Source organism: Pecten maximus, chromosome 2 (assembly GCF_902652985.1).
Source record: "Pecten maximus chromosome 2, xPecMax1.1, whole genome shotgun sequence".
Classification (NCBI taxonomy): Eukaryota; Metazoa; Mollusca; class Bivalvia; order Pectinida; family Pectinidae; genus Pecten; species Pecten maximus.
Genome location: NC_047016.1, coordinates 54,641,891 through 54,651,882, shown reverse-complemented (window position 1 = coordinate 54,651,882; position 9,992 = coordinate 54,641,891). Strand labels below are relative to the sequence as shown.

The window sequence follows — 9,992 nt, the reverse complement described above, 5'->3', positions numbered from 1 at the left end:
TACCTGAAAAAGAGCGGCTAATTGACATGTTGTCATATCTGCTAACGACTTACTAGTTTTATTACTTCTATGAAATAAAGAATTTTACAGAATCATCTGCCGACTATGATATGTATGGCATCTGCATATACACGTAATTCTACTTTCAGTTTCGGATCGGGATCTTGGGCCATTCGGCTAACCTCGGCCGATTCCGGTACCCTCATCAGGTACGGAATCGACCGAGATATGACGAATGGATCTGGGGTTTGGTTTGGTTTGGTTTATTTTGTTTAACGTCCTATTAACAGCTAAGGTCATTTAAGGACGGCCTCCCGTGCGTGCGACATGCATGCGTGTGGCGAGTGTGCCTGTGTATTTCAAACAGGCTATGAAAAAATATATAAAATCACCATGTCCGTTTTATTTCATTAACGAACAACACCGGTCTAACTATGGCGCGGGAAGGATGTCATAATTAATAGAAAAATAATTTTGCCTAGGCAAAATTCGATTTTTGCCTAGGCATAAATCGAATATTGCCTAGGCTGAAGCAAAAATAATTTTGCCTAGGCAAAATTCGATTTTTGCCTAGGCATAAATCGAATATTGCCTAGGCTGAAATATTTTTGCCTAAGCAATTTTTCGATTTTTTCCTAGGCAGAAATATTGCCTAGGCAAAAATATTTAATTATGACATCCTTCCCGCGCCATATCTAACTGTATATGGATCGTTTCGACCGCAATTTTTTTTTTTAAACGGCCAGTTTCTAAAACTTGGAACGGTAAAAATCTAAAACCTCAAAAGTTTAAAACGAATTTGGATATTTGATATTTTAGGATTTTGGTCAAAAATCTAAAACTGAAAACGGTTTAGGAAATTTCCAAGTTAAAGATTTTTTCATTAAAAATTTTAAAATCTGAAAACTCGAAAACATTTTTTTTTCAAGTTTGATCTTTCAGAATTTTGCATGGTCAAAAATCTAAAAATCTAAAGTAGAATTTAGAATTAAGTATGGCAAGCCAAGTTGTCATTTATTCACGGAGCAACGTTGATCCAGGCATTACCCAAAGTATATAAGATATCTTATATATTAAATAAGATATCTTATAAAGACAATTAAATGAGATATCTTATATAAGATATCTTATATCTTTTATGAGATATATTATATAGTATATAAGATATCTTATAAAGATAATTATTATAAGATACCTTATATAATTCGTTTATAAGATATCTTATAAAGAACGAGATTTGAATTTGAGATAAGGAACCCTCCCCCACTCGATGACGGAGCCGAGAAAATCTCGCCGGAACACATGGCAGAAGCTGAAACTGCATACATGTACAATGGTCTGATCAATACAGATTTTAAATCGTTATATTCCTAATATGTTACCATTTTATTCAGTGTGAAAACAGGTTGACATATGTTGTTTACATACATGTACATGTAGCTAGCTAGCAGTGCTGATTCGAGCAGTCATGTGGCGGGCGAATCCGAGACGTGATGATAGACCTAGCCGTATCTCTTTTGCCATGCTAGATCTAATAATAAATTGAAGAAGCAGTTAAATGTATTAAAATGAGTTGTTATAAAGGGAGATAAACCAACAACAGTTTATTGATAATTAGTCTAGGCCTTTTCGTATTATACCATGCACGTAATTCAGTCAAGAACATTTATTTCTGGATTTTAGAAAAAAATAACGATAGGGTATATGTTGTAATCAAAATCAAGTGATATATCAAATGAGTGATCTTAAAAACAAAGTAAAATGTATATATTTTATGTCTAGTGCTACCATTTCAGATCCTGTAGTAGTTGTTAAGATAATATTTTTGTACTTTTAAATTTATTGTTTCTATACAGAAGTTGAACTCTAGTGGTTATATATCAAATGTTGTATAAGATAATGGTAACATATTTGATATTCATAAGTTATCATTTTTTAATTTTATGCTGGCCAGTTTATCAAATTAAAAAGTTCTTTATATATATGTAAAGTCTAAAATCCCCCTTCCAGTTACCATTTTTTCTTGTATGATTTATAGTCACAGCACAAAAAAATGTGATTATCAGATATTAATATTTTTGCAAAACTTTTAGATGTGGGCACTATAGCTTTGTATCTTTAAAAAGTAAGTCTATAGATATTTTTTGAAATTAAGTACCCAGTAATAGATTATTTCTTTTCCTTGTGCAGAAGTAGGTAACAGTACATAACTGAAAAACTCTTCTATAGTGATAATCAATTCCTAAAGAATATCATTGCTTATTGTGGTGTCTGAGAGAAATAGTCTTAGAGACAAATTATGTGACATTAATGAAATGAGCACAAGGATACTTTAAATTATTTGATGAAGCAGAAAATTCTTTCTTTCATCATGTTAGCATACATTTTTCTTTGTTTTTATTGAAATGTTTCAAATGATCCTGACAGAGGAATAATAAATGTTTTTAAGTTTTTGTTTATTATAAATACACACACCCACCCACCATTTCACTCCCTCACCCACCCACACACACACCAATACCTCCTACACACATGTACACACCCTTATATATATGTATATATATATATATATATATAGTGCTTGTTTTCTTGTGATAAAAATAGTTATAAATCAGAAATATTTATTTTTAAATCTTTAATGCATGTTACTTCTCTTTCTCATCACAAGGGAACAACTGGTCATGTTCCATGACCTTGGCTATCCAGCATCCAAAATTGCATCTCTCCTTGGCTGTTCCAAGTCATTAGTCTACAAGCGTCTGCATTCCGAGGGCATTTATCAGTCAAGACGGTATTCTGATATCTCAAATGATGAAATTGATGCTGAATTAAGTAGCAAAGATTCATGAACGCCATCTCAATGCTGGATCACTGGTATGGAATTACCCCTGCAAATTTGATATCAAATTGAAAGTATTGGATAAATTTATTCGATCACCTGAGATGGAGTTTCAGTTGACCTATTACAATTGCCTTTTGTCTATCAGCATCTGTTGTCTGTGGTAAATAATTAAGGTCATTTTTTTCAACTTCTTCTCAATAACCATAAGAAATAGAGTCATGATATATTTATACTAGTAGCATGTTGATCTACCTTTGGGTCAACTTCTTATTTATAGTGGTCCTCTGCCTTGGAGGGGACTATTGTGTTTGTCATTGTTTGTCTGTCCAGATGTTGATTTCCAGATGATAGCTTGTGATAGAATGGATAGATTTGAATGAAACTTGATATAATGTCAGCTTATGAGGTAGAGTGGGATTGAGTTTGGGGTCGAGAGGTTAAATATGAAGGTAATAAATAGAAAAAAAAATCTTGATTTTTTGATTACTTAAGTTTTTTTGTTGACCAATAAGACACTGAAATTTAACAAGGCTGACCAATTATATTGAAACTTGATGCAATATATTATCATTTGAAAATAAAGGATCGGGTTGAGACAAGGATCAAAAGGTCAACTGTGAAGGTCACTTACTAGAAAATGAAATTTATCTCCAGAGAATAACATCAGATGGGATTGATTTAGATGAAACTTCATTTCATGTTAGTGTAAGAGGTAATAGAGTGGGGTTAAGTTTAGGGTCAAGGGGGCAACCATGAAGGCTACTGTTCATTTAAAGCTAGACTATTTCATGGATATTGTCATTTGTTGATTAGTTTTTGTTGACCAATAAACTTGAAACTTGGTCAAGATGTCATCTTCACAAAAATGCACATGTGAGTGTTATGTAAAAGTCAAAGGTCAAGGTCATTTCTCTAACGTTCAAGTCAAGTTCATATTTTTTCAGCAATAAAATCTTGTTAAGATACTGCGAAGTTGATCTGGATTAAACAAGGAATCAACAAACGAAGGTTCAAGGTCACCATGTTGAAAGGTCAAAGTCAGATTTTGCATCTTTTCATTGATAAATATTTTACATAACTGTATGATGTGAAGTTGATATAACTATATACGGTATGTTTATAGCATATATACAGATGTAGCAAAAAATTAATATTTATGAAAGCAAGATCTCAATAGCAGAAGATAAAGGTTCAATGAACCTTTGTTTGATGGTTGTTAGCATTATTGTAAATGTAGATTTGAAAACTGTTTGTTTGCAGATATTGGCTGGATATCTTGAAGGAAAAGGCATATGTGTGCTACGTAGAAGGGTGTGAGGTCATTAAGCTACAGTATAGATCCTTCAGGGGAAAGGATGAGTAGGTCAATTGCGAGAAGACAATATTTTGTCAATGGACTAAATTCCTTATGGCACATAGATGGCCACATGAAGTCGATAAGGTGAGATTTGAATACATTTTGGAGGTTGTAATTTCCAGCATAGTCCCTTTTTGAGTTGATGAGTAAAAAGGTAGGAGAAACAGAAAGGCTTTAGGTGTTATATCAGAAAACTATTTGGGCAACTAGTACACGTTTTGGTGAAAGTGACTTTGGTTTACATATTACACTGAATTTCTAATTGTCTGGTATTTTGCTATTATTGCTAATGAACATATAAGAAAAAGGTACACGGATTATGTATATACAGTATGAGCACAAAATATATTTGATCACTGTCACAGTGATGTAACATCATAATGCACACCTGTGCATTGTAGTGTTCAGTGACATTGTATTTCATTATTGTATTGTTCTGACTAAATTTTATGCATTCAGATAGAATTCAAATGTCTTCACATTCATACTACATGTATTGTCATGTTGTGATACTAAAATTTAATAAAACAGTTATAGCACTTTGTTTCTACTCGATATGATGATTTATGGAGCTCTGATAAACATATACATATCATTATATGGATAAATTTGAATTTGTTTGAAAGAAGTCCATATTACATAGTCACTCGTGCTAACTTTTACGTTTTTATATACAAATGTGGCTTTTATTTCAGATGAGGTATTGTCACTCATGGTGGTACCTAAGACAGGTGGTATACTTGTCTCGTAGCAAGAATAACAAGTCATTGACTGTTCTGGAAAAGTTTGTTGCTGCCTTCAAACGATATGGTGTGCCTGGAAAATTAAGATGCTACCATGGACGTGAACATATTCACATCGGCATGTTCATGAATATGATCAATGGTTTGGATACAAAGATTTGAGCGCCTCTGGAGGGATGCTTAATGACAAGTCATGGAATTTTTCTATCAACTGTTTTACAGTTTGGAGGATGAAGGGGAGCTCAGGACATAAGCTGCCCAACCCACATACATGCACTACATTTCTATTTCCTTCCGATCATGAAATTCATCTGGAAGAGGTTCGGCCAGAGTGGAATAATCATAAAATGAGAACAATGCACAAGAAATCACCTCAACAGGCATGGATTGAGGACGTCTTGGTCAATATCAATTCGTCATCCATATCCAACATATTCTCTGAACTCCTATCAGGAACACCTTCCAAGACTCACTACAGGAGCTAGGTGTGGACGTGAATATCGCATCAGAATTCGTGGAAAGCTCTTTAGGTGAAGAACAAATGATATTTTACAGAATGCTTTAAACACAGAGGATGATTATCGTAAAAAAAATTCTCCTATGTAAAAACATCTTGGGAGATTCTAGCTCCTGAGCCTATTGAGTCATCTTTTGTTATTCATTATCTGATATCCATTAAATATTGTTTTAAATATAACTTTAGTAAAGAAGAAATTATCTTTATATGAAAAGATGTAGGATGAGTTCAAGCAGAGATGATACAAGTTTTATTTACATAAATTGCGCATTGCACTTGAACCTAATGCAAAGGATAGCTTAAGTATAAGAGTTGATTTCAATGAAACATAATTGGTATACTACGTAATTCAACTTTAACCCATTAAGATCTGGAATGAATTTGAAATGAAGACCAATTAATAGGCAACTGACAGTGTGAAGGCACAGAATCAACCAACAATTTGTATTTTCTATTTAAGGGTATAAATTATTTGAAATTATCCAAAATGTTCATTCATCTGTCAGTTTTCTTTCTGAAGATTATAATGATGGATGTAAATGTAGGATTTCAAATCAATGATTTAATGTACTTATTCAGGCCAAGCAGATTCGAAATGGCAAAATGGCAGCATATCTGCCATTTTGGATTTCAATAAAAAAGAATGTTACTCTTTATTGTTATTATCATTTAACTTGTAAACATTTTGTACTGAATAATTTGTTAATCGGAAGATAAAAAAGGGATGACCTTACACTGAACAAAGGTCATGGTTAACTTTTGTATATTGACGTTGACTTTAATGTTGTCGATGAGATTGCTCATTATTAATTAGTATTGTTTTGAGTACCAGGTTTTCAGAATAAATGTAATCGATGTTGATTAATTTTCAGATTGTACGATGTCTTCATCTATATACATTTCAAGTAAAACCAAGATGTTTTGTGAAAGGTTGAAATGCAAATACTTCTATTGGGTACCTGTATCATGGCTTATCAGAAGTGCATCTTTAAGATTCTTATCTCCCTTTTTGAAGAGATCCCAAGGGGAGACAACTAAGAAATTACCTATTGGCAAAATTACATTTCCAATTTTCATAGTATTTTAGTGTAGAAAACGGTAGACAAAATTTATTTTCGATCGACATAAATGTTAAATTGTTCAACCACTGGTACTAGCCTTGTCAATACATACATTATATATTGGATGTAGAAACTATACAGTGGTTCAACTGTAACTTCACTAGGAGTTACTTCCCTTCTTTTTGTATGCATTACTTCATAACATTTAAATAATTAAACCAGTATAATCTATTAATCAGTAAGGTAGCAGTGTACAGTAAAAATACCCAATTCTGAAAAATATGGCACATGTTTCAGATATGTATCTCTAATAAAGTATATATATATTTGTAATCTGTAAAACATTTGCAATTTTATTACAGCTTTGAACGATAAGTAAACTTACTTTTTCTCTGTTTTTTTAGAACTGTAAATACCATGGTAACAACTTCAAAATTCCACCAAATGCTTAAAAATTGACCCTAAATGACACAATTTTTTTTTCTGAAACCTATTTGAAATTAAATACTTGTATCTCTATCCCAAAGACAGAATTAATCTTGTTTTGACAAACGTTGTGCATTAAGTTTTCCCGCTATCTTACCTTAAATATGAGCTTCCATTTTTCACTGCAGGCAAAACTAAATTTCCTGTGTAAACACACTTTTGGAAAATCCAGAAATTTAAAGTCCGGACCCAATTTATTAGCTCACCTGGTCCGAAGGACTAAGGTGAGCTTATGCCATACTGTGGCGTCCGTCGTCTGTCGTCCGTCCGTCGTCCGTCCGTCCGTCCGTCAACAATTGACTTCTTCTTCATAACCGCTGATCAGAATTTGATCAAATTTAGTCAGAAGCATCCCTATGGGTAGGGGACTCAAAATTGTACAAATGATGGGGCTGGCCCCCCAGGGGCCTGAGGGGCGGGGCCAAAAGGGGTCAATTTTGCTATATTGATATAAACGACTTCTTCTCTGAAACCGAGCAATGGATATCGTTCATATTTGCCTGGTAGCATCACTATGGGGTGAGGATTCAAAATTGTAGAAATGATGGTGCTGGCCCCCCAGGGACCTGAGGGGCGGGGCCAAAAGGGGTCAATTGGGCTATATTGATATAAACGACTTCTTCTCTGAAACCAAGCAATGGATATTTCACTCATATTTGCCTGGTATCATCACTACGGGGTGGGGATTCAAAATTGTACAAATGTGGGGCTGACCCCCAAGGAGCCTGAGAGGCGGGGCCAAAATTGGACAATTTGTTTAAACAATTTCTTCTCTGAAACTAAGCAATGGATATTACTCACATTTGTATGGTAGCATGGTTATTGGGTGGGGATTCAAAATTGTACAAATGTTGGGGTTGACCCAGGCTGCCAGGGGGCTGAGGGGTGGGGCCAAGAGGGGTCTATTTGGCTACATTGATTTAAACAAATTATTCTCTGAAACTTAGCAATGGTTTGACTGGTAGCATCCTATAGGGATAGGGATTCAAAATTGTTTAAAGGAAGGAGCTGACCCCCAGGGGCTAGAGGGCAGGGTCAAAAGGGGTCAATTAGTCTTAACAAGATCTTCTCTGAAACTAAGTAATATGGATATCACTCACATTTGTGTGGAAGCATCCTTATGGGGTCGCGCCAAAAGTCAATTTCATTTCATGGATTAATGCACTTTTTGGCATTTTTAGCATTAAAATAAAACAAATGTACATGTACCCATATAAAATGCTTATGATATATATTGACATAGCAATACCAGCGACAAATATACTGAAGCATCATTCTTGTTTCATATCTCATGAAACCAGGTGAGCGATACAGGCCCTCTGGGCCTCTTGTTATTTTAGTTTTAACAAGAGGCCCAGAGGGCCTGTATCGCTCACCTGGATTTCATGAGATATGAAACAAGAATGATGATTAAGTATATTTGTCACTGGTATTGCTATGTCAATATATCATAGGCATTTTATATGGGTACGTGAGGATTTGATGTCAAAAAATGCATTAATCCATGAAATAAAATTAACTTTTGGCACAACCCCATAGGGATGCTACCACACAAATGTGAGTGATATCCATTGCTTAGTTTCAGAAAAGAAGTTGTTTAAACCAATTGACCCCTTTTGACCCCGCCTTCTGCACCCCGGGGGGAGTGGGGGTCAGTTCCTTCCTTTATAAAATTTTGAATCCCTACCCAAAAGGATGCTACCAGGCAAATATGAGCGATATCTCTTGCTTAGTTTCAGAGAAGAAGCTGTTCATATCAATTCAGCCAAATTGACCCCTCTTGGCCCCGCCCCTCAGGCCCCCGGGGGGTCAGCCTCACCATTTGTACAATTTTGAATGCCCACCCAATAGTGATGCTACCAGGCAAATATGAGCAATATCCATTGCTTGGTTTCAGAGATGAAGTCGCATATATCAATATAGCCCAATTGACCACATTTGGCCCTGCCCCTCAGGCCCCCGGGGGGTCAGCTCCATCATTTGTACAATTTTTAATCCCCAACCCATAGTGATGCTACCAGGCAAATATGAGCGATATCCATTGCTTGGTTTCAGAGAAGAAGTCGTTTATATTAAGAGAGCCATATTGACCCCTTTTGGCCCCGCCCCTCAGACCCCTTGGGGGTCAGCCCCACCATTTGTACAATTTTGAATCCCCACTCCATAGGGATGCTACTAGGTAAATATGAGTGATATCCATTGCTTAGTTTCAGAACAGAAGTCGTTTATATCAATTCTGTAAAACTGACCCCTTTTGGCCCCGCCCCTCAGACCCCAGGGGGTCAGCCCCGTCATTTGTACAATTTCAAATTCCTACCCCAAGGTGATGCTACCAGCAAAATATGAGAGATATCCGTTGTTTGGTTCCAGAGAAGAAGTCAATTATATGAATATAGCCCGATTGACCACATTTGGCCCCGCCCCTCAGGCCCCTGGGAGGTCAGTCCTATCATTTGTACAATTTTAAATCCCAACCCCATAGTGATGCTACCAGGCAAATATGAGTGACAGGCATTGCTCGGTTTCAGAGAAGAAGTCGTTTATATCAATATAGCCAGATTGACCACATTCGGCCCCACCCCTCAGGCCCCTGGGGGGTCAGCCCCATCATTTGTACAATTTTAAATCCCAACCCCATAGTGATGCTACCAGGCAAATATGAGTGACAGGCATTGCTCGGTTTCAGAGAAGAAGTCGTTTATATCAATATAGCCAAATTGACCATATTCGGCCCCACCCCTCAGGCCCCTGGGGGGTCAGCCCCATCATTTGTACAATTTTGAATCCCCACCCCATAATGATGCTACCAGGCAAATATGAGCGATAGCCATTGCTTGGTTTCAGAGAAGAAGTCGTTTATATCAATATAGCCCGATTGACCACATTTGGCCCTGCCCCTCAGGCCCCTGGGGGGTCAGCCCCATCATTTGTACAATTTTGAATCCCCACCCCATAGTGATGCTACCAGGCAAATATGAGTGATAGC

The 9,992-nt window shown here is 36.1% G+C and overlaps 1 long non-coding RNA gene across 1 annotated transcript; it reads left to right on the top strand.

Moving 5' to 3' along the window:
- Positions 1-2,659: 2,659 nt before the first annotated feature.
- LOC117322530 lies at positions 2,660-5,092 on the top strand. Its single transcript, XR_004531565.1, has 3 exons — positions 2,660-2,874; positions 4,103-4,283; positions 4,895-5,092. It is a non-coding gene; the product is annotated as an uncharacterized LOC117322530 (long non-coding RNA).
- The last annotated feature ends 4,900 nt before the right edge of the window (positions 5,093-9,992 follow it).